This window comes from Coturnix japonica, chromosome 6 (genome assembly GCF_054131305.1).
Source record: "Coturnix japonica strain WE chromosome 6, WE-NBRP24, whole genome shotgun sequence".
In the NCBI taxonomy this organism is placed as follows: Eukaryota; Metazoa; Chordata; class Aves; order Galliformes; family Phasianidae; genus Coturnix; species Coturnix japonica.
The window spans coordinates 25,812,315-25,838,100 of record NC_140668.1 but is presented as its reverse complement, the minus strand read 5'-3'; the positions used below and the strand labels follow the sequence as shown (position 1 = coordinate 25,838,100).

The window sequence follows — 25,786 nt, the reverse complement described above, 5'->3', positions numbered from 1 at the left end:
CAAGTGAGCAGATGCAAATGGCAGACAGTCCCGTGAGCACGTCAAACCCAAGCAGCCTGCATTTGAAAGATGCTAACATTCTTTATGCTAAGGAATAGCACCGAACTTGCTTTTGTACTACAGGCCACATCCAGTTTGCCCTCCTTAGACCAGAGGCTGCATTCTGCTGTTTTTCAGTAGTGAGGTCAGGAGGAGAAAAAATACTTCTATTTCTCCTGCAATTTTTTTCCCCAGTAACTTAACTTGGGAGTTCCCCAATTACACTTAAAAACGAACAAATTATTAAGTTGCTGCTTAACCTGTGAAGCATGTTTACATCAAACCACAACACAACAGGCTGCTTTCAGACCTTGCTATGCAGAAAGTGGCTTGCAGTGCACCCTATTCAGCTCAGTTCCAGAGATTACAGAAAACACTCGACTGCAAAAGAAATCCTGACAGACACGTGCAACAGAGCTCACTTCTGCATTGCCAATCAAAATGAAGAAGAAATAAAGTCCTGCGAGGCGTGCTGAGGTGTGCCTGGCCTAAGGCACAACTTCCTGGACAAAAGAATCTCCCTGCTCCTTCAAGGGCACAGCACAGCAACCCAGAGGTCACATGCTGGACCTGCAGGTACAGTGTAAGCAGGGGACCCAGCACGACCCCTGGAGCTCACCTCAGACACATGCTGCTCTCTTATTAGCAAAATCAGTGGCAGCAGAACAAGCCTGGTAAGCTGATCAGAGCACAGCCTGGCTAAGCCCCCCAGGTACCCTCAAGTTTGGGGCACCCACTGCAGCACATGGGCACTACTGCACCGAGGGCACATTGACACAACCACACTGCACAAGCCTGATTCTGGGCTATGTTTGTGCCTGGGAAGTGCTAAAACGCCTAAGTACGATGTTTTTAGACTTCACCAATAGGCAGCACATGAAACACTAGAAATGCTTTTGATCTTGGCAAAATTAGGAGATAGGACTGTATTTGGGTCAACCGCCCCTTCCTTCTGCACCCTTGTAGGAGAAAAGAATCTGAAGTGAAAGCAGCACAACAAAGACAGCCTCGCTCCTTTGAACGGAGACAATAGATGCAAGCATCTCTAAAATAAAGATATTGAGATTAGGTTATACACTCCTTTTCTAAAAAAAAAAAAAAAAACAACAAAAAAACTGCATTAATTTTGATTTATATTTAAATAAAAATGATTAAATTTTATCTTCTAAGATGGAAATGTTGTGATAAATACTGGCCCGTGGCCAAACTAATCTCTAAAGCCTACAGCTTACAGCCCCTGTTGTCTTGTATGGATATTTGAATGGCAATGGGTTTTATCAGTATTTCTAAAGGCACTCATTTAATTACGTGGTTGTAAGAATTTTCAAAACCCCAAAGAATTAACACCACCAATCCATATTCATATTGCTCAAATTAATTCAACCTGAACGTTTGAAAATATTAATTTAAAACAAAAAAAAACCCCACACTCTTATTTTTATTTCTGTAAACACGGAGAGCTCTTTTCTGCTCCCATTTATGCTCTCATTTTATTTTTTGTTTAATTAGGAGAAAACGACGTTGTGAGCTCTGCACGTCACACAATACTGGCAATTGATCTCGTTATAACTGGGTGTGTGATCAGAGAGGATTACTGGGAGAGAGAAGGATGCTGGCTGCCCATGGCAAAGGACAAGCCCTTCCTGCTCCCATCCTGTCCTGTCCTGGCTCTCACTGCTCTAAGCCCACTGACTTCCAGGGTGCTACACCCATCCCACAGCACTGTGACCCCTCCAAGCAGGTTCCATGAGCCACCTACACACAAGAGATGTAAGACCAAGACCTTTTTAAGGGCTGAGCAACATCAGCGCTAAATGCAAACACAAACAAGAGATGGAAGAACATGACCACTACTACCATGTTCTTGGAGACTCAGGAACAGCTGCAGCCTTCAGGTTTAAAACAAATCAATTGCAGCGATACTTAAACTGTAAAAGCCAAACGCAGCCCCGCTCTGTACAAACTCTGTACACCAACTCCCAAACCAAAGCCCACACAGAACTGGTTTGTGCCACATAGAAACACAACTGATGCATGGATGTGCAAAGAAGCAGAGCACACATGCTCACACAGTGCTGCAGGTCTCCCACAGGGCACAGTTAATGCACAGGCCTGATCTGCTGTGCAGCCTCACATTCAGCCTGACGCTTCCAGTTGGAAAACAAGACTTCACTGCACAAGAACTAAGGATTATTTTACCTATAAACTGAAAAGCTGTAAATGAAAAATATTCTTACCATATAAAAAAAATTGTGTTTTAATTAAAAACATTAAGATGAATCTAGCTGAAGATTTGGGAGAGGGGGATTTCTTTGGTGAATTCCTCTTCATAACGTGTTGTTCATTTTGATTTCTTAGGATCTACCCACAGCCTGTAGCAACACGGGGTTTACCTCAATGGCAAAAGCCACAGCATGAGACTTTGCAAGCTTCTCTGCTCAGCTGCTCACCAGGTTCTCTTAAAGCCAATGGTTTAAAACCAAACCTCTGGCTTTTCCAATCATCAGTCTGGCATCACATCCCAGGTATGTCACACAGCATCCTCTGACAGCTGCCTGCCCAGTCTGACAGGGCGCACAGGTACCTCAATGAGCATCCTTTCTTCTGTTTTATCTCACGTGTAATTATTACGGCATCATTCTAACATATTTATTACATGTAAGAGGGAAAATGACATTAATATATTGTAGTTGTCACTTGAACAAAAACAGATTATGGGTTTATTTGTAGAGAAATGGTCACCATTTCTACTGGCAACACAAATTTCCCATGCTACCACTAAGGCTGCTTAGAGGACTTGCTTTCCCGCAGGAGCCATGACATGGGAGACTGAAATCTCTAATGAAATGCCTCGCCCATTGATTTATGCAGCTTTAGTGGTGCCATTAACTGAAAATTGTTCTTTTCATGGGCTTATAGAGGATCTGGTGGCTGTCACTGCTCATGATTCAGTGAAATTCGGGTCTAAAATTACTACTGCATTTGGGAGGATATGTGAGGGATGGAAATCTGTCCTCGTTTTGTGTTAATATTCTATACAACACAAATACAAACCTTCCACATCTAATAACGCACTGAATTCCATCACCAATACAGCAGCCATTAAGTAATCTCTCCAAAAGTCTCCCTGTTTGAGGGGGGGAGGAAGAGGAATATTCAAGTACTAGTATAGAATATTTGGGGGGAATATATACATGCAAATATATATACATAGGTATGCATATATGTGTGTGTGTATGTATATATGTAAGAATAACCAGGCAGTAAGCATTTTAAATTGTATTTCAGACACTAATGCAAGCAGCTAATCCTATTTACATTCATATTAGCCCTGGGTATCTTTTTCCATAAGATTTACACATTTGTATGCTTGCATGAGTTGAACTGCTTTTTGCATGATATCAGTACTTTTGTAATTTAAATCTATAAAAGGCAATTTCTTTTAAATATACTTCCTAACAGTGGGTGAAAGAAGCACTAAACTTATTTGAGAGCTGTACACATCAGTAAACATGTGCACTGAACTCCAGGCAATGTGCTGTGAGAGAATTAATCTTATACTGTATTAGCTAAACAGAAAGAGTCTGGGACTCAAAGTAACAAGCACGGAAAACGGCCATATATTTCCTTCCTATTGCCTAGAAAACATGCATGTTTTAGAATTATATTTTTAAATTTAAGCCTTTTTCAATGAGTGGTTAATTTGCTGTTCTTACTCATTTGAGAATTTACAACAAAGGTAGTCAAAAGGGAGGTTAAACACCATCATACGGACCGCATTTAAATGTCTATAATCTGCTCGTATGTCCTACAAATACATAAGTGTCAGACTTTAGGTTAGACATTAGGCTTTACATCTCTGTGGTGAAATTAACAGGAATTAGAACAACGTCCTTATGCCAGAGGCGTGGAAATCAGGGCACTCATATGAGAAAGTTTTCAGATATGCTCAAGGACAGAAACTACTCGAGCTGTAAGACTTGGACCATGTGCAGTTCGGTGATAATGCCTTTGTTGCTGCTGTCTCTATTGCATTATATTAGAAGTTCACTGTTTTTTCTCCCTCCACCTGAAACAACATAATCCAAGTACAAACAGATTTCAAAAACCCTTCATAAACAGTCAGTAAACGACTCTTCCTACCCTGCTGAAGTTACCAGAGGAGGCTGGTGTACATCATGGTTTCTCCTTTCTTCTGTAAATTTGGCCCATCCATCCCTCCAGCTTTCTCCCCCTCATGATCCCAGTGCCTTCTGCTCCAACAACGTGCACTCTTCCTACCTCACCACAGCCCACAAACCTTCTGCCCTGTCCTTTAGCTCTTTGGAGGATTCTTCCATTCTTCTTCCTGCTTCATTCTTGTATGCCACTGCTATTTGATAACATCTTATAACACTCACAGTGATTCTTTATGAATGAAGAAATGCTGGACCATACATTAGAGATCACACAACCAACGGATACTGCCTGACCTGGGAAGGAGACAACCAGCTGTGCCATCCTCATAAGCCAGCTGGGTTTGTGAGCCATGAAACCAGAGGAGCTCTGCTTCCAGGATGGGATTCCTCAGCCTGCTACCTCAAAGAGAAGGCATCGCTTAAATACAACAAAACAAAATTCTGAGTAACTTGAGCACCTGCTATTCCAGAAGCAATAGGATCGGTGCCCAGCAGACAAATACTCTCAGATTGCTAATGCCCTTCCTAAAAACATCAGCTATTTGCAAATGACTGGGAGGAGTCTACGAGCAGATGAGAACCTCAGGTTGTCAGAACAATAGGCAAGCACAGCACCTGCAAAAACACCAAGAGGGGCTGTAGGTCTACAGATGTGCACCAAACTGCAGCAGCGCTGCTTTGTGGGTTTGCTTTTGGTTTTTTGTCTTACCCCTAAAGGAGTCAAGAGCACAATTCAAGAAAGAAATCTATCTGCACATAGAAAAGAACTTGTGAAGGCTGCCCTTGATGAGCTGCATCTCACATGCAGTGCACACAGTGCTGCTGTAGCACAACATCCCTTCCACCCATTAGGAAACAGCTCCATAGAGCAGCTCTTTTGTTTTAGTCCTAGCACATTAGACATGAAAACTGGATATAAATACTGCCTTAATGATTCCCCAGTCAGCTAAAGGGATCGTCCTGAACTCAGCTCTTTGAAGTTCAGTTTTACACACTTTTCTTTGTGTATCCAAATTTTGTCCTGCTTTTATTTTTCCACACTCCCTACCCCTCTGTAGCGAGAGAGGTGAAGAAGAATGGAGAAGGGTAAACCAGCACACAATGGTGAGTGGGAGAATGGGACTCTGTAGTTAGTCATAAGGGCCTGGGTTTGTTCCAGCCTGCTTCAAGTCCTGATGTGGATATGAAGTCAGTGGCAAACTAACACCCTCAACTTTAGTTAAAAGAACTATAAATCTGAAATGAATGTATAAATAATATGCAACTGTCTAGACAGTATAGGTCACTTGCAAAGAGACTGGGTCAGGAAAAGATTGTCCATCAGTCAGACAACCATAACTGATTCTGATGCTAAATAATGGTTTAGATATTCAGTATTCTATATATGCGAAAGGCTTCACTGAGCATTGGATCTTCCCAACCAAAGCAGCTTTCTACTTACACATATCTTTATGCAGCCGTAAGAAAATGCACACGCTATTTAAACATTAAAATTAATGCTGAAAGAAAAAGCTATTTAGCGAGGGACTGGAACCAACCTATGTAACTGGCTTTTGGTAAAGCAAAAAATAACTATCACATTTTATTTTTGGTAAACAACCTAATCTTACGATACCGACAGAATCTTAAAAAGGGCTGGAATTAGAACTTAGAGCTAACAAAGAAACTTATTTCACTTACAGAATCAGTTCACAGATGCACTGGGGGGGGAATTGTGCGCTGTATAATCCTACCTGGAAATCTCCCACTTCAGAATGTGCAGACTCTCAGGTATCACAAATGTAACCACATTGACTACGCATGCTGTTGGAATTATTATGTGCATGGTAATGCATTTTGGTTTGGGTTTTTTTTGCTATTATCTTCACAAAAGAAGTAGGTGGTCTTCACATAACAATACTGTCATCCTAGTGCTTTCAGGATATACACAAAGTTTTGGCAGTGCTTGGGTGATAACAGCCAAGAGCTACAGAAAATACTCAATTCGTTAGCAATGAAGAAAGCACATTTTAATATGCCTGCTAAATGGGTAGTAACTACTTCTCTACGGATTTAAGCTGAATTCCTATTAAAACCTTGCTGTATTTTTATCTGCAAAAGATATTAAACATTTCTGCACAGAAGCTGCAAAACTGTGGCTAGAGCTCAGGTTATGTTGACATATCCTGGTCCCACCTGAATGCAAGACCAAACCTTATGAGGAATTTTAAATGCTGTCCACAAACAGAGAAGAGAAGAGAAAGTCATAAATGCTGGATGGAAATGTTGCTCCTGTATACCCAGGGTGTCACACACAGTATGGGTTAAGGGCTGCCAGGTGCACCAAGGACACTTGCAAACTTACACCCAGCAGAGCAGCTCAGCCCTCTGGAACACCACGCTACAATGGATCGACTCCCAGACACATGAGGGTATGAGGGCCTGGTGGGCAGCCCTGGGGATCACCTCCCACACCCAGTGAGCCACCCCCGGTAGAAAGAATGCAGGGGGAAACAGCCAGGTTTATTTACAGGGCTTAAAGGCCAGGATATTGCTAATATCAATACCACTGGTCCTTCCTCCAACCACAGTTCTGTATTTTCCTCTACCAGCAGAAATGGTTAAGAATGAACATTATACACGAGTTGTCAGAGACTTGTTAATCAAGCCTAACAAAATGAACACTGAAGTTATCATTTAAGCTGTATGGGCTAATCCTGCTCATAATTAAAAAGACTTCCTTGCAGTTGAGAAGAATTACGATCAGGATGTACACAGTTAAATTAAAATGTTACATCTTGGGAAGTTTTCTGCAGCTTTTGGAAGGCAGAGATTTCGTGAGAGATCCTATTAGCTGATAGCATTTGTTGTTTCTCCATTAGCAGCCTACAGGCAGAGATTTAGGGCTCAGAGACAAACAGGTGATGCCAAAATAGCTGTTCCTGAACAACTTCACATGTGGACACTTTTATTCTGGAATAAGAATGCAGTTATTCAGAAATACCTATCCCTATTTTAAATTCAAGCCTCACATTAATCCAAATTAGCTTTCAAGTACAGCCATCCCTTAGGCTATTAGAAACCCAATTGTGCCTGGTATTACAAACTGGTGTAGAAGTCCTCTTCTACCATTCTGCCTCTAATCAAATTTATTCTGAGTTGCACTGAGGGGAAAGCAAACTCACACTCACACAGTACATGACTTGGAATCTTTGAATCTCTGTTCCTCCTGTGCTTTATTTCCTAATGATCTCTGTCAGCTGTTCAAAGCAGCTTTGTCACTGCCATCAGGTATGCCTACTTCGTCCGACTGATTCCATAAACCAAGGTTCAAACGGGCACCGCTGGGCTGGAATTAAATGGACTTATTTTGAGTCTAAAACACGGCTCTATAAACTTGGAATATTTCAGAGGTGGTGGAAATTCTTCACTGCTGCCATTCAAATGGAAAACCTTTCATTGTGGAGATGCTGCCCCATGTAAAGAGGTGGCTTTTTCTTCACCCCCACACCCCCCTTTTTATTTTTCTTTGATTTATAAAAAGCAAATAAAAAAGCCAGGCTGTTTTGGAAAACATCACCTCTGAGGTTTAGAAAGCATGAGTTTAGTAAGTAATTCTAAAGGCTTGTCTATACTTGAAAATTAACTCGGATCAAGATAGAAATGTGAATTTATAGCACAGCATGTTTTTGTAAAGTTGCTCTCTTTGCAATAAGCCCTCAGGTGCTCTTCATACACGTATTTTCCTTAATGAAAAGTACCTTGGCTTACACAGACAGCATGCAGAGCATGGAAGAAGTTAATAACTTTCACATATTTTTGCAAAACACAGACAACCACTGGAACCAAGTGCCATTTGGGGTAGAGGGGAGCACCAACAGAAAAAAAGGTGAAGGAAAAGCAGTCCATATTACTCAGTGTAACATCCTTGAAGCACGTTCCCTCCCTTAGCACTCCTCACCCATTCACACGCCACTATGAACCTGGCTCCTTACTGAAAAGATCCTGGAAGTATGCTCATTTCTTAACAACAAACAGTGGAAGGCAAAAGCAAATGTAGCAGTGCTGGGCTATGTCTGCATAGCCCCTGCTCCATGGAACCACGCCAAGCAGTTTTAGAAGACCCCAACCCAGTTAAGAGCAGCACTGTCTGGCCTGTGTGCTGGAGAAAGCCACACAAACCAAACCAACAGAGAAACAGCCTTCACGGATCAGCTTAAGCAGAGAGGGCAGCACTTAAAAAGTCCTCAAAAGTCATTTCCTACAAAGGTAGGATTCACATGATCAATTCAGACCTCCATTATTCCCAATGATGCTGCTCCTCCTTTCTTGGGTCCTGGACACATTTAAGCAATCTGCCTGATCTGCTATTCACTGCTTTGGCATTACGTTTTGGCAAATAAGTTCTTCCTGAAAGAAAGTTTTATTGCTATTTGGAAGTAAATTGTTACGCAACAACTTGGGGTGAATGTAAATATGCAATGAACTTATTTGTGCCCAGTTAATTCAGTTGTCCCTGCCAAGATGGCTTTTTTCTTTGGATCTATTTGCATTTGATACGGTGACAGTTTGACCTTTCCAATCCAGAACTGCAGTTTTCTTAGAGTTACTCACATCTATCAAAAACCAGCAAAGCAACATTAAAGAGCTGGTCTTCAGTGCTTTCCTACAATTACATTTTCCTTTCTAATTTAGGGAATAAAAAGCTACAGCATTGATATTTCTTCCTATTTTTTTTTTCCTACCTAAGTCCTAATATTGGACTGCATGCTATAACTGTAATTACCTCATTATCAAATCATATCTTGCTGATAAACTACTAACCTGTAAGATTTATCTTTATCAGAGAATGATGTGAAAGCATAGTGTAAAGGCAGATGCAGGGGTATTTTTGCTGTTACTTGAATGGAGAGCAACCTGGTCTGAATTCAGTGAGACAGAATGGAGAAAGTGCCAAGTGAAACAAAGCAAAGCCAGCAGCTGACCTTAGGAAAAGAGACACGGGCACAAGAGAGAACCTTTGACAAAGGTGCTGTTAGTGGAATCAAGGAGCATCACGCTGTATGGTCACTCAGACCACAATCTCAAAAGGCTCAGCGAGAAGGTTTCATGCAGCATGCCATTGGGAGTCAGTGCACGGGATGCAAAATTAAACATGAGTAATCCTTTGCAGAACTGGGGCCATATTTAGTTAACCTTTTGTGGAAAAATAAATCGTAAAGTTGTTTTCTAAGACTCTGTTAAGTCCTCCTGTATTTTAATAGGAATGAGGGTTTTGTTTCATTTTTTGCCACTCGATTATTTGCATGGCTGAGAGGAAAACAAAATATTAATCCAATCCAATATTTTGAGAATAAAACCCCAAACAACACGTGAGAAAGGCAAAGGAACGCACAAGCACAAGGGAAGGTCTATTCTACAAAGCCTTGCACACGCTTAAATCCACTTTAAGAGTTGAACCATTATGAGAGCTTTAGAGATTAAAACAATAAAAAAATATACTTCTCGCATGTAGAACACTTTGAAGAACAAGTTGCCTTCAAATTTCTGTCACTGACGACAAGTCAATGATAACATTAGGAAATCAGGATCACAGAGATGCCAGAAAAATTAGTCAGAATGTATCATGCTGCCAGATCAATCTACTGCCCCAAAACTAAGAGTGAGATCTGGACAGCAGAGGAAAGGAGAAATGAGAGCTGCGTTTTCAGGACAAAAGCCCAGCAGAAAGAGGGTGATTTTTAATTTATACTTCCAAAGACTTGCAAGCTTTTGGCTTCTGATAAAAATAAAACAAAAAGAAAGGTGGGGGGAGAGCTGGATGAGAGAAAGAAAGAAAGAAAAAGCCATTCCAGCCGAGTAATAAATCCCAAGGCTTAAAAGAAATGTGCACTTCACCTCAGCTGGCCACCCTGGAGCAAAGCAGCTCCCCCAGGGACAATTCCAAGCTGTCCTCACACCCATAAGGCACTTCATCACAGCCAGACTTCGGTTTTTCTGCAGTTGCCTAATCACAGTGATTTCACATCTTGGATACGCAGAATCCCCAAGTATAAAATATATAACAATATATATGTATATACACTTGTGCTGTAGGGGTTTGTTCCCTGAAAGGAGAGAGGCAAAACAGGCTGGACAAGGTGACTACAGACTAAAGAGACACAATCATCCAAAAATGGGCAGTTTCACCCAGACACATGTAGTGTCCCTGCTGTCCGATGCTGTTGACAGTACTGACCAAACGTAATGAACTTAATTCTTCAGTGTATTACAAAACTCTCCAAAAATGTGACAAAAATAGCAACCAAATGGCAAAAATGATAGGATGATGAAATGCCTTTAAACTAAAAGAGGAAATTTAGGTGAGGTGTTCAGAGCAGTGCGGATGCCCCATCCCTGCAAGTATTCAAGGCCAGGTTGGATGGGGCCCCGGGCAGCCTCATCTAGTGACTGCCAACCCTGCCCATGGCACAGGGTTGGAAATGGATGACCTTTAAGGCTCCTTCCAACCTAAGTCATTATATAATTCTTTCTCCGTGACCCAGCCACACACCTTCAGAAAGAGCAAACACCGTGAGGTACCTGATACTACACTGGGAGAGCACAAGGACTCTTGTCTCAAGGAGTCTGGCTGACCAACAGCATACAGATGACAGGAAACATCCCATGATCTAAACATCCTTTGCCAGACCAGTCACCAGTTGTGTTACGGAGGTTCAGAAAGTCTGGATTTCAGGTCAACTCTATGCCAATGGGAGATTTCACTTCTACAGAAGGATTCTGCCAGGGAGGAGGTGAGGCCAAATTCACTGCCTACTCCTGACTTCCACTAAACAAAGCAGTTATTGCACACTTACCACTAAATCCCCATTCTTCTATGGGAAATGACATAGGATTTTATGGCAGGTATTTCACCAAAGCCTGAGCAAAATGGATGGCTGCATTCACCCTCGCTATCACGCTCCGTGTCATACACTCACATTGGAAAAGTTATTCAGCAGCTTTCTGACAAGGGGCTCTGAAGAGCAACGTGTGATCTGAGGCAAACTGAACGGGGTGCTGTTCTCACCAGAGAGGTATCAAGTCCCCCGTCAGTCAGAGCTCAGCACACTAGCACCCAGCCTGTCAGCTGTGATTTGTGCATCTCCTTCCAACAAACCGGCCTCAAAAAACAAACATTGCTACACACAGTGCGATTTGAGCCGCAGCACCAACTTGGATGTATGTATTTATATTTGAGACACTGGAACACTGCACTGGGCAAGATCTCAGCTGCATGCAGGAAGCCAGGACTTGGCCTTCTATCCATAACTACATGGGCATGAATGGGACACCCACCTCCTCCAGCAGCCCATTCAACCAGTCATGTTCACAAAGCCTGCAACTGATCCCTGCACTTCAAAATCATTGCCAGCAATGCCAGCAAGACACTAAAAAGTTGACTGAAACTGACCAAATGCCTGCTCTCATTTGTTTTGTCATTCTCAGATCTCTTCTTAAATTACTCAGCATTTCTTCTGTTATTCATATTTGGCAACGGTACCACCCTGAATGAAAGCAAACTACTATTTGTTTCAACTTTACACAGCTATATCAAGATAATTTCTCTTAGATGTTTGAAGAGATGTTATTTTCCCAGATACTGAATATGCTCAACTATCTATCTGGGAGCAAAGATAAGCAGGTATCTCAGTCCGTCAGCTATTCTAGGCTTTCCTGCTACACGGAGGATAAAAAAAAAAAAAAGTTGTGTACCTTATAAATGGTAAAATGGAGTGCAAAGACCAAGTTCAAAAGTGAAATGTTCCCAAAATCCAGTAGGTATCTGTAACAGCAGGTTTCACTTAAAGTGGATATCGCTTTACTGGTTTTAGCAAACTTCAAAGTAAGTGTCCTAATGCTACTCATTTGGTACGTCTGTTTTACATCAGTCACAATCCTCTATCACGGTTTCACTTCTGCCTGATACTTATCATAAATTTTTGTAACTGGAAAGCACACTTAGTATATGGATTAAATTAAGAATGGTTTTACAAAGCAGCATGATAGCAGACATTTATGTTATTAACTCACTTTTTTACATATCTGCTGATATGCTGTTAGTTCATGTTAAAATATGGTATGGTAATCCATACCACATCCGTAAGCAAGATAAATATATTCAACTGAAGTAGAATCAGAAATCAAGTTAATGGGGCTCAGTTGCAACTAACTGAAATGTAGAAGATTATGGGTGTTTTTTTTCAAGTACTATTACGTTTTAATTCATTACAGCATCTTAATTCAATGGAAAATGGCTAATTTTAATAAAGCCAAGTCTACGCTGATAGTGAAATCTTATACCTACAAAAAGTTAAGTCTCCTGGGAACGCAAACTGGGAGCGATACAATGAGTAATGAAAAGCTATTACCCCAGATGGAAATGTCACACCGTCTGCCTGCAAGTGGAGGGGCTGGGATGATTTCATAGCCTCTCGGTCTTCCTCTGTTTGAGGAGCAAGATAACCTGCAACACCAGCATCTTCAAGGCAACTTAAGGCAGCCAGTAAGCACTAAGGCTTCTCTGACCCTTTAGAAAAAGCCAGCTCCAGAAGAAATGCTGTGGGCCTGTGCTTTCTGTAAGAAGTAATGGAGAATGGAGTGGCAACCCTGGTTCTCTATTACACATGGAAGCCCGCTTCCAAAATCAACACTGAAGCAGGTGAGATCAGTGGAGGTACATTTTGCTCAATTTCCTACACCTTTGATACAATCTGAATCGATCATTGCTGTCAATCAATTTTTTCCCAAAGCAGCTGTTCCCTGTAATGTGGAGATCTTTTTTTCCAACAAGCTCCCAAAACGTAGGCTTAAACATACACTACAATTATAATAATAATATATTGTCAAGCCTGTTATTTTGCTAGAAATACTTAATTCTACACAGGTCAGCTGTCCTACTTCCAGCCTCCCCAGCTCGTGCACATAACGCACATACAGTTGCAGTCACCAAGGATCAGGAGGAGTCATTTGCAGAAGGGAAGGTGGAACTCTTACTCATGATCCCAGGAGCAAATGACCCCATCAGATACACTGCCAAGGTAAAATTATTCCTTAAAGCTGTAATAACAGCCAACCACTGGAGCTTATTTTAGAAGCATTTCATTAATACAACAGTATGAAAAAGAAAGGCTGAGCACCATTAAAACAGAAAATTGTAGCAGGCACGCACACGTTTGTGCAGCAGGAGTGGAACTCTTGCTTTCTGTCCAACACACGTGCAGCACTGCACCATCACACAAAGCCTTTACAACAGTGACTCTGCATCCACAGACCTGGACACAGGCCCCTGCAGGCAGCAAGGACTGGGGCTGCAGCATTCACTGCTTGCACACACACATGAGGAAAGCCAAAGACCTCCCTGCAGAGGTCCTAAGCGCTGTCACTTTTCCTCTGCAGTATGGATGACAACCGTGACTTTACCTCTGGCTTCAAAAAGCTAATAAAATCTTTCAGCTATCTATTGCTGCTGTTTCCTTTTACCTGATCCCTTCCTCTGCCACTCCTACTGGCAGTGGCTGACAGAATAGGAATGGGAAGCACAGCTCAGCACAACCACGCAGATCCTTACAGTAGTAAGGAAAGTGAGATGGTGCGGAGGATTTGGTGTTAAGCCAAGCTGAATTTTCTTCAAATAGACTGAGCCATCAGCACAGAGTTAGTGAGATCCTGGAGAGAGCTGCGGGCAGTTGTCTGGGTGCCTCCTGTGCAGTTTGGCTTAGTTCTCAGTTACGTATCTAAGTGTCCTGCACAAAAGCAAGAGTTGTAATTACTCCTCTGTCCTCCTCCCAGTACATGCAACTATGGCATTTAACCCGTCAGACCTGGACACGTTCACAAGTCACAGCTGCCCCTACTGAGGAGGAATAATGGTTTACGGTAATTTTGAGATTATACAACAGTTATTTAGTCATTTCATAGTACAAACGACTACTTTAGTAAGCTTACACATAAGTTATTAGTGAGGTAGATAACTCCTTTGAGACAGTAATTTAATTACTCTTCCCTTGAAAATATACAAAATCTAGCACACATAAAAGGAGGCATCTCATGCACTAACTTGTCCAACGCTTATAAAGATGTACAGAGACATGAAAAGATGCTGCTGGAATATATGTAACCACCGAGTTCCAGAATAATAGCAGTCAAAAAGATAAGATATCGAGGATCTTCGCAGTCATTAAATACTGCTGGAGGCCACATTAAAAAAAAAAAAAAAAAAAAAAAAGTTACTTTTCTCTCAACTGTATCAGTACATTGACTCGCATTCAGACTGCGTGCTTTACAGGGCCAGGATCATCTGCTTTGGATGCACGCTGCTCCACATGCCAGGCCTCTCACCCAGAGCTAATGCTCCGAGACTGGTTACTGAAAGAACAAAATACTACAAATAGAAAAGAATCAATTGCAGGTTTTAGCCTCTTTCCTTAGAGTACATTCACACCACCAAATTCAGCAGACAAGGAGGTCTGAACCACCAAACTCAGAGCCCCAAAGCCTGCAGCTGCAGCAGTAAGGCTGAGCCTACACAGCACCCACTGCTCAGTCATCTCTGCAGTGTGCACAGACAGCATGAGCAGAACCCTGCATGGGTGTATCCACACCACGGGTCAGATCAGCACTTACAGACCCCTTTCCCTTTGAGGTACTCTGCAGCCTCTTGTTTGGAATGATGCTTTTCTGTCCCACACCAAATGGAAGAGCCACAAGAAAAGCTGGGCAAAGGAGGATGCTGAAGGCAGAAATCAGAAACCACTCACCTTAAGTGGAAGTTTAATTCAAAGGGTGCAGAAAACAGCCTTTAAAGGCAGAAAAAAAATCATCTAGCTCTCGAGGTCTGTTCCAGCATAGTATTCATACTGCAACACAAGTAGGTAAACCTTTTTTTCCTCCAGATAAAAGCATGATTTCCAACCTCTATTAAAACCCAGCACCAATACCAAACTTACTTTTTTGGTAGGCTGGTTTAGAAAGAACATGAATGCCATCACTGCACTAATTCCACCCCTCCCCCAAAGAAAAAACCCACCCACAACACGGCCGAACTGCTCAGACAGAACTGCATAGATAATCCCGTGTAACGTAAAACACAGTTTAAGCAAGCGACCCCAGAAGGCTGCACTACTCCTGAGCTACGTGCACCACGTAACCATTTCCTGGCTCAGACACCACTTCTGGCGCCCACATGTTCCATCCCAGCCACCCACACCGAGCTGTTCATTGTTTAGGGCGGCTTACGTGCGTAATCCATGACACACGCACTACACCAGCAACACAGAACATGCACCAACTGCACGAATACTTATCAATCAATAGAAGGGCAGCCCATCAAAATACTGCTATTCTCTGAAACGATGGAGCCAGACAGCTGGAGGCAGGTATGCTCCTCTAAAAGAAAATGCATGCTACAGTAAATATCTGTTCCTGTTAACTACAAATGCCAGCCTTAATGACTATGTAAGAACTTGGATAAAACACACATCTGTATAAATGTTGTTTTGAAGATAGGAAATGTAGTTCAGCAGTAAGTCTTGGATATGCAGCCTGAATGAAATGGGCAGCAAAAAAGCCATTCAGCACCCCCTGGGCACGTGGCACACCCACACACAGAGCACTTCTCACTGTCACTTTGCTGCCTTACACTTTATAAACTTCGTTCTTGTTCTTACACTCTGCACCCAGCAGTAACCAGGAGCCCAGAAGAACTGCAGGTGACAGCACGAGGCAGTACAAGCCACCACGTCCTCTTCAGGATGGTCCTTGGGTTCAATTCTGCTTTCATCACTTCACCAATACACAAAGACTCACGCTGACCTCCAAGACAAGTGCATCCATACACCAGCAAGACACCAAATTCAGTGTGTCAAGGACTTGGTCAGGTAACAGGCATTCCCATAACCTCCCTTCACCAACTCCATCCCACTCCAGCCAAGCCTTGATTCATGACTCAGCCGTACCTCACACCAGGGAAAGGAAGAACTTTCACTGCCTTGCTCAAACAAGGTAACTGCCCAGAAGTCAATAACTTTATCACTGGAGATACTGTTGCTAATTGTCTCAGGGGCCCCATAAACTTAAATGAGTCTCCAGATAAGGATCGGCAGACTTGCACATGACACGGAACTCAGAGAGAGGCACTTCGGGAATGTGAGTCAATCACAGGTACACAGGGAACAGGAAGAGCAACCACTGCAAGAAAGTGTAGTGTAGTTTTTCCTTATGTTTTCATATTTCATGTTCATGGCAGAGAAACACAGAGCTTGCACGACTCACTTTGACACAAGGCTTTCATCTGCCATAGACCAGAGCTCCATCTGCCAGTACCTTGCAAGTTCAGTTACTTTCAGAATTACTTCAAAGAAACTCTCTGCAAATGTTTTGTCAACAGCTCTGGAAGCCACATTTGAAATTGCATAAAAACAAACAAACAAAGGCAGGAAGATAAGAAAATAACCTTAACAGTTATAAAACAATTGAGTCCGGCCAAGATCTTACGGACTTGTTCAAGGAACGAACACTGCCCTTCTCAGGTGAGCTGTCCGCACAACTCGCAGATCTGTACTTTCCAGAACACTGCAAAAGCTGACCTACACATGATAGTAAAGCAGAGTGGCTGGGCCCATCGGTGGGTTGGTACATGTTTGAGGGTTGGCTTTTTAATATAAAAACCTCAGGAAAAAGAGTTCAGTGCCTCCGTAGCAGTTCCTCCCAAGGTAATTTGCTACGATGCTAAAAATGGCCCCAGAATATCAGAGGCAAGATTTCATTTTATGATAAAACTAAAAAGCGTGTAAATTACGGTTGGCAAAATAACCAGGGATAACACTAATTTATGTAAATACATACTCTGCAACACAAAGAAATATTCATTTTTGAGGAGCATGTAATAAGATTAAAAACCCACTGATTAAAGCGAATAGCCTTTTTTAATGCGTTTTGGGTTAGATGGAGAACGCTTCTAAGACGAAACTGAATTTTGCTGAATTCAAAATATAAATAAAAGAAAATTAAAGAATTAATTAGAAACAACAAGATGTATTCCTCATCACAGCCAAGAATACAAATCAGATAAGATAAAAAGGAATTTCATATCAAGTATTGTCTATCACCCACCTCATCTGCCTGTGCGATCGCGACTTCTGGGATTCTGCTGCTTCTGTCATCTTTTCATCTCCATGCGGAGCTTCTTCTATTCCTCCACCATCTGAGGGATCCGAGGAACCACAGCCCAGCACTGCACCACCACGCTCCTCATCTTCTGGAAAGTCAACGCCGACTGAAGTCTCAAAGTCTTCCACAAAGGCTGACAGGGGCTCTTTGTTAGCGCCGCACGCACTGTCATAGGTTACCTGCGCTTCGTCAAAGGCCTGGTGTCTCAGGATGACAAACTTTGTTCCCTGCTGAACAAAGAAGAGACAAGACATGAAGGGCCTTTCAATAGGACACTGACTTCTTTAGCTTCGCCGTGAACTCTATTTGATACGTAAGGGATCCTAAGCATGTATGATGCTGGAGACTATCAAGTTTCAAAGCTTTTACAGTGTCTTTCTCGGGGAAAGGATGCTGCAAACCAAAATTACTACAGCGACATTCATCCATTTCCGCAGAGAAATCTTTGAAAGGAAGGAAAAAGAGAAACCTGCACGCACTCCGTATCAAATAAACAAGCAAGTCTCAGCAAGACGAAGCGGTCTTTGAATGTGTTTACAACCACAAGAGCAGGACGAGCTCCCAGACCATGCTCCAGCATCTCTCCCAGCATGTCTGGTGTGATGCTACTCCCAGGCCAGCCATGCAGGGAACTGAGCCGAGCTGCTTAGCTTGGCTGCTGGGGGGTGCTGGCACAACCACCCAGCCCACCTTATCAGCACTGTGCTTATCCACACAATGCAACGCATTGTGCATCCAGGTGACTGCACTGCTCAACTCCTTCCCTTCCCAAATATTGGTCTCCCACTAAATTCCAGGCTTCAGCATGGGTGAACTCCCATCCCAAACACGTGCTATACAACTCTGCATCCTGGAACCATTTATTGTTGCCCTTCTCTTAATGCAATACAAAGGCTCATGCCATGCAGTCCCGCAATCTAACGTTTGTAATAAACAGAAATTATCTCATTACAGTAGTCACTATAAGCCTTCCTACTTCTGGCCTTCAATTAAAATATCTCAACATTATTTTGTTTAAAAAAAATTGGCAGAGTATGACTTCCCAAGAAGAGCTGTAACGCAGCAGGAAAGGGAAACAGCCTGTGATCCCAGTGGTGTAATGCTGGATCCCATGCAAAGTACAGCTTTCAGGATTTACAGAAAAGACAAGAATGACCAAGTAAAAGGCCCAAGTTTCACTAAATAAAGCTGTGCAGCAAATTTACACTGGTCAGTTATATACCCCAGTAAAGCCATGGTGATCACTGTGCAAAGACCAAAATACACATCTGTATGCATGAGAAGTTCAGACCTTTGGGATCAGCAGACCTACCTCAAATACACCCAAACCATATGCTAAGGGAGCTTCACCACAGTGCAATGAGTTCCCTCCTCAACACTCAACAGCAAAAGAACAGCACGTTTACTCCTGTATGCGTGCTGGATCCCAGGCCCAGCAGTAATGCTTACAGGTCAGAAGGCAGCTGTGCCGATCACAACTTGAACACCGGGTGCTGATCTGCTGTGTGCTTTCATGGCATGGCTGGCAATGAAACATGTCTTGAGTCATTGCACACTTGCAGGGTGCCCATTGGGTGCCTCCTCACAATGCTGCAGCTGCTCACTGAGCAATGCTGAGCAGACACCAGGAGCCTCCTCACAGGAGGATGCCCTGCAGCACCACGATGTACAGCAGCAATGCAGCTCAGCACAGTGAGATAAGCTGTATGTGAACAACTGGCTTTGGCTACTTTGCTGTTGCAGCAAGCTCTCAATTGGCAAGCTGCTGGCCATGGAGGGCTTCCTTCAGCTCTGTGGTCACAGTGTTGAGCTGCAACAGTGAAGAAGGGCTGCTCTGAAGGCAAAGCCTTCCAAGGAACTGGGGACACACCGGTGTGGGTTGCTGCTAAGAAGTTTCCACCTCTCCTCATTCTCAAGCATTTAAAAGGTGGATAAGGAAAGAAATATTGATTAGAACTGTGCTATGCTTGGCTTTTTCATCTTTGAAGAAACATCCTGGCCTCACCACAGAAAATTAGGTAAGAGCTATGGCTTTACACTTGGCTGTAACTACAGAACGAAGTGGTAAGGGCAGCATCAGGGATACTTCAGTGGATAACGTGTTAATTTTCACTGCCAGAAGCCCAGACCCACTCTTTTTGTAGTTCTAGAGCCTAAACACACCGAATGCAAAGTGCTCCTGGGCCTGATGTCACACCTAATAGCCAGCAACACGCACCTTACTGGTCACCACTGCAGACAGAAGCATCTCCAAACAGAAAGCCCTATTTCTTGCTAAGCACCCACTCAGAACCTTCCTACCCACCAGCCAGTAACTCCATTCTGTCCGAGCTCCTCCTGGGAAGCACCGCACACCCCACACCCAGCACCTTCACATGGGCTGCCATCAGCCGCATCCCAGGCTGGTGTGAGCACACGGTGCTGCGTTACGTACAGTGACTCCCACCACGTAACCTGCTCCGACGGGCAAGCTCCCACTGATAGCAGCGGATCATATGCCCTTACATCCCCACGACGACTCCATTTGCTGTCAGTTGTGTAACGCGGGCAACTTTGTTACCAGCCAAGCGGAAACGACAGTGGGGGGAAATTCAGCGCAGGGAGTGTGACACGGCGCTGGAGAAGGAAGCATTAAATGAGAGTGAGAGGTTATAAGTCTGACAGAAACCTGATCTGTGTTCCCTAATTATGGAGGCTCACTTCCACAAAACTGACACAAATGTTAAGCCAAATTAAATGTTGTCTAATTAACTATCATACACAAGGCTTCAGAGCGGAATGTCTACATGTTATTTAGCAAAGTAACCAAACCTCCAGCGGCTGGATGGCCTGCACACAGGCAGCTGCTGCATCCACCCCATCCCGCACCCCTCCTTGCAGCACCATCAGTTTCAGGAGCTGGAAGTAAGCTGGCGGGTTCTCAGAGCTGTTCTGTCCTCCAGGACCGGATGGTGAAGGGCTCTGGTTCGTGCCCCAGAGGGAACAGCTGCGGCTGCCCTTTCCCATACAAATCACTTCTTATCCCATCTTAGCTTCCCAAAACATGGGTTTGTTTGTTTAGGAAGAATCATGTTAAAATGCAACAGACAGCCAAAGCACTGGAAAACTGATTAGTGAAAATTGGGGAAGAAATGCATCCAGCAGCGGTTTAATGGCTAACACTGCCCGTACGCAGCACAGACAGAGCCCTACTGTTCATGTGCTTACAGAGCATGGAGGAAAGGCCAGTTATAGGAAAAGGAAAATGGGGCAAGAAGTGTGAACAAAGCCTTCTATTAACATAATTCCCCTTAATTGTTTTACAACTGTTAAACTGACGGTATGAAAGGCTCTGCTATTGTTACCAGCTGTAGTCTCCCTCTTCCTACCCACCCTAAGCTTCCAAGCACTCAAGTTACTCAAAAACAAATTGAACAGAACATTCAACGCGAAGCCAAGCTGTCCATGTCCTCCTTTTTGCTTACTCTCTACCTACCTAAAGCACAAACACAGCTCTACAAGGGCCAGTCTTGCCCTGTTAGCACATGGAACCAGCCCAACAAGGCTGGGGGAAGCTTATGTGAAGCATTTTCTCAAACACTAGGTCAGAAAATTCCTGGGGCCTCATCCATAAGAAACCACAGAGAGGGTCTTCCCACCTTGCCTCTCACACAGCCCCGAGGTTTCCAAGACCAACACAGACACATGAGCTCTCCAGAGCTGAGCACCAGCACGCACGACCTGACTCACCCCACACAACCATTAAAAAAATATAAGCCTTTCTGAAGGATCTGAGCACTGCCCATTGGCCCAGGCCCTGCACTGTGGCTGTGCCATGGGACCCCCTGCCCTGCAGCCCTCCGCTCACTGTGACCTAAGGAAGCTCTCTCAGGATTGCCATGAGCCTTCTTCTCCTCTGAACTCTACCAGCACTTACAACAGCCTCATATTTTCCAGCACACAGATTTATTTTTTCTGTTCATTTTAGAGAAACGCCCTAATGCTTAGATACGAGTGTTCTCAATTTACAACAGCGTTGAAGCCTCCTTTGAGTTAAACTCGGAACTGCCATACGCAACAGCCTGCTCACCTGTGCATCTGCCCTTCCTGCACAATGCTCAGCTCTCCTTTCTTACCCACAGCACAGATTTAACAGCCATCTCCGGCACCCAAAGAAGTTTATAACATTTCTACTACAAACTTATTTCATTCTGCAATTACCAAATAACATAATTGTTCTAATTATATATAAAGCTTTACTGTAAATTAAGATTAAACCGGGCTGCTGAAATAAATGCTAATATATTTAATTGTGGGATGAATTACCTTGGCTTCCTCACCATTCTTCAAGAGCAAGGCTTCCAGACAAGCATGACTGAACAACACCCTCACGTACATCCACCCAGGTGCACTGTGCAGCAAGCACAAGCAGCACCGAGCTCCAAGCAGAGGGCACAGAGACACCAAAGGGCCTTCTGCCACTGCCCTGCCCTGCTTGCATCTCGTAGGGGATTGCCCACCACAGCATTCATCTCCTCTATGCTGAACCTGAATCCTGACCAAAGTTAAGCAGAGAAGCTAAGATATATCTGCCAAGAGATAACCATCAAACTGCCTTTCCCACCCATCTGGCCTCCAATTTGATCCCAGGCCTCCCAACTGCAACAGCAGCCTGCATTTGCCAGCTCCTGATCTATGCTGGGAGCTTATTTAGTATATGTTAAAGGTAGGTACAATAAATTTGATTTGCAACCCATCACGTCTCATTTGCGTGATGAAGCCGTTAGGATAAAATGCTTCTGACATATTACAGTGGCCTATGACATGATGCCAATGGAAAATGACATGCCCCACCATGCTGAATATGAGAACATTTCTCTGCAGGACCGATATCTCCTAATGGTTACACATTTGTCCAGCAAACACAGCAAGAATAAACGCAGATTGTTATTATCCTCTCTCAGCACCTTCCTCAGCACCCTTCAATACCAGCCCAGAGCTCAGCAGGTAGTGCCAGGGTGCTTCCAAATGCAAAGAAGTTTTTGCCTATCTTTGTAAAGTAAAAACAAACCATTAGTTAAGTGCTGAAATGTTCCTACTTTGTACACATTTTTCATCTGTTCTCCCTATATCGCTGTCACAGCAACCATAACACTGCAGCAGAGGAGGCCTTGCTGTTGGATAGCACAGCAGCTCCAGGCCTGCAGCACGAAGGAGCATGGCAGCCCCGGAGAGGCCATGCCCCAGCCACAGGTCTGGGCATGAATCAACACCAGGGCATCACCAGTGTGTGGCAGCTCCGTTAAGAGACCTGAGTATACTTTGTAAGCATTAATGAATTAAGTGTCCAGAGCTTCTGCTAGAGAGAAACACTATCCTTCTTGTACAGGCTGGAAATCTCGGCAGAAAGAGGTTAAGTGATTTGTACGGGGTCACAAAATAAATCTGTGTAAGTTGGAGCAAAACTCATGTATTCTGTCTCCAAGTCGTGAGCTTTAGTGTGAGCCCATTCTTCATCCACCTCGGTCACGCAGGGGCTGACGCCAGGATCACCAGATAACTGAGACACTGCAGCTCTCACACACGCAGCCTCCACCTCCTTCTAATTGCTCATACTTCAGAAACTCTCATGTTTTCACACACTTTCTTCCACAATGAAGTGTTATCAGACTGAGAATTTGCAGCAAGGTCCAAGTAATCACCCTGCAGAGCCTGGATGGAGTTCCTGAAGGCCAGGTCTGTGAGGACCCTCCAACAACTGGAGAAAGCCCCCAAGAAAGCAGCCTGCTCAGCTCACCCATATGCACCTGCAGGACCTGTGTGTGGGGATGAGCCAGCAGCACTCGCTGCCCAGCAGATCCCAGGAAGAAGCAAACCCTGACACTGACAAAGATTTTGTTCCTCTTGCCAGCTCTTGTGATGAGATTAAATTAATTAAAGAAAATTTTAGATTGAATACCCAGGGCAAGAAACCAACTTCCTGATATTCAGATGTATTAAGCAATGTAATCTCCCAAAGGAAGCGGTGGAACCCACATTGCTCAGAGCACTTAAAGCCAGACAGGACCGAACAATTAGTTCCCTTGTCCAAACTGAGACAGACAATTTCTCACCTGCGAGCGGGCGCTCTTCCAGCAGACAAGCTCCTCTTTAGCAAGAGCAGTTCTTCCCTCTGTGCTCTCAGACATGACTGGGCAGGTGCAGCCCGGGGAAGGCAGGGCTGCTGCCAGCATCCCACGGCCCCACAAGGCTCCCATGTGGGAGTGGGACACAGCCCTCCATGCAGAGAGAAAGGAAGGACACCCACAACAGGGTTCTCAAAGTCTAAGAACATGGAGCATCTTGCACTGGCAGTGCCCTGCTCAGTGCTGTGCGAGCACACTGGCTATGCAGGGCTGTGCAAAGACTGGCTCTTTCCCTGCACTTCCAGCACCTTGCAGAAATGCAGACCAAGGGCACCACACACCTGCTCTTGATTGCCTCAGACAGGCATGCTCTGCAGGGTTGTCCCACCTCAGCCTTAGCACCCAGCTGTGGGACACTGCACTCAGCACTGCTTTGCCATGCAAGCAGCTCTACAAAGGGTCCTGCTGTGTCCTCTCCTCCTCTGCACACTGCCAAGCCCTGCAGACACAGCCCTGAAATCCCTCTGCATCCTCACGCATCTCCTTGGAGCTGCAGCTCCATCTCAGCCCTGCTCATCACCTGCAGAACAGCCACACCTGAGGCACAGGGCAGGGACTGGAACACAAAGGCAGCCCAGCTGGGAACATCTCCACCCACTCTAGCGCACCTGGAGGCTGCCATGGGCCCAGAGCAGCAGACTGGCCCACAAACACCTACCAACAGTCCTTCCTTCCTTCCCCCCTAATCAAACTGACATCAAAAAGCAAACCTGCATGGCTTCAGAGCTCAGGCAGCCCAGTGACGAAAGCCTACTTGCACACACAGCCCTCTTTCAGTTCAGAGGCATCAGATCCATTTCATTTTCTTAATTCAGGTTGGCTGCACGATTTCAGCTGTGTCCAAGTCTAGCAACAAACGTGTAATGCTTCTGTCTTCCAAGCGTACCAAGTCGCTTTGCTGTAATGCATCTGATGGGTCAGAGTCCTCCTAAATCACGCTCATCGTAAAGCGATACTGCCATCACATAAATTTAAGCCTTTTAGTGCAGGCCTTTCATCAACTCATAATGCTGTCCATGCCGTGAATTCTGGATGCTTCAGAAAGCCTAATTGTAAGTTCAGGCTATGAAATGCTCATTTTTCTCTTCAAAACTCTTTGGATCACAATTTCTTGTTGCCCTATGGTGTATATTGATTTTATATATTATACAGCAAGAGAGATAATTGTGCACAAAGAGCTGTGTGTCATTTAGGAAAAGGGAAAATAAATAAATCTATTTGGTCATAGCAGGAGACAAGCTGAGAGAACGCATGGCAACCTCGCTAGAAAAATACACACCAGTTGCAGGCTCTGCTGTAATCGTAGCAATTACAGAAGTAGTCACTAGGTTACAAAAGTATATCATTCAGCCTCATTCCTGGGAACCCCGGCCATTTGTCTGAACTATATTCTAGCCTTCATTCTTTACTTGCAGTAAATCTGAAGGTGGGTGACCCCCTTTGTCAGCCTATCATGAAAACTGTACCAGGTGGCTAATCCTCCTTAGGGAACTTGAACCTTGGCAAAGTATCTACCAGAGTCTGAACAGATGCTTAGGCACTCATTAACCAATTCATTTCATCGTCACACACGCTACGCCAGTGTAACATTAAGAGCCTAACCAGCCTTCCTCCCCACCCCCAAAACGGAGAGCCCAGACTGAAAATCTGCCCTTCATTTGTTCAATATGGCCTAGGTTTGTAATGCAAGTTTAAGTTTTCCAACTGTCTGGAAACATGCAGATCAGCAACGCAGCACAGCATGAACCCAATTTCAGAGTTTTCAGAACAGTGGGATGCGCTTTTTGAATGTATTTTTGTGGTCCGGCTTCCCTATTTATAATAAAACAAGGAGCAGTAGGAAGCCCCTCTCTCCATGAGTCCAATTCTGTAACCGCAGTTAGATGAGTTGTCATCCTTATTGTATTGACAGACTCATTGCTGTAACATCGTGCCCTGCTGCAGAATCAGGCCCTAAAGACCGTAGAGAGCTCGAGGAGGACTTGAACCTTCACTTTGCCCTTCAATGGCACAGTGGGTTTAATGACATTAGCAGATACCCATGGACTGAGGATCTGGCTTCAGTTGAGCAGAAGAAAACAAAAAAAGGAAACACACAGCACACAAACCTTAGCAGAAACGCAGGGGAGATCTACCACAGAGCAAGCTTGGGGATTTCAGTGTGTGTTTGGCTGGTTTCAGGGACAGCATCGGAAGGAACACTGAGCAACCATGGGC

At 44.1% G+C, this 25,786-nt stretch overlaps 1 protein-coding gene across 1 annotated transcript in view; it reads right to left on the bottom strand.

Moving 5' to 3' along the window:
• LOC107319205 (uncharacterized) overlaps nt 1-25,786 on the bottom strand; it is a 224,733-nt gene that overhangs the window by 179,029 nt on the left and 19,918 nt on the right. The window contains exon 10 of the mRNA XM_085550603.1: nt 17,349-17,635. The gene's annotated coding sequence lies outside the window, so the exon portion shown is untranslated. The remainder of the gene's footprint in view (nt 1-17,348; nt 17,636-25,786) is intronic.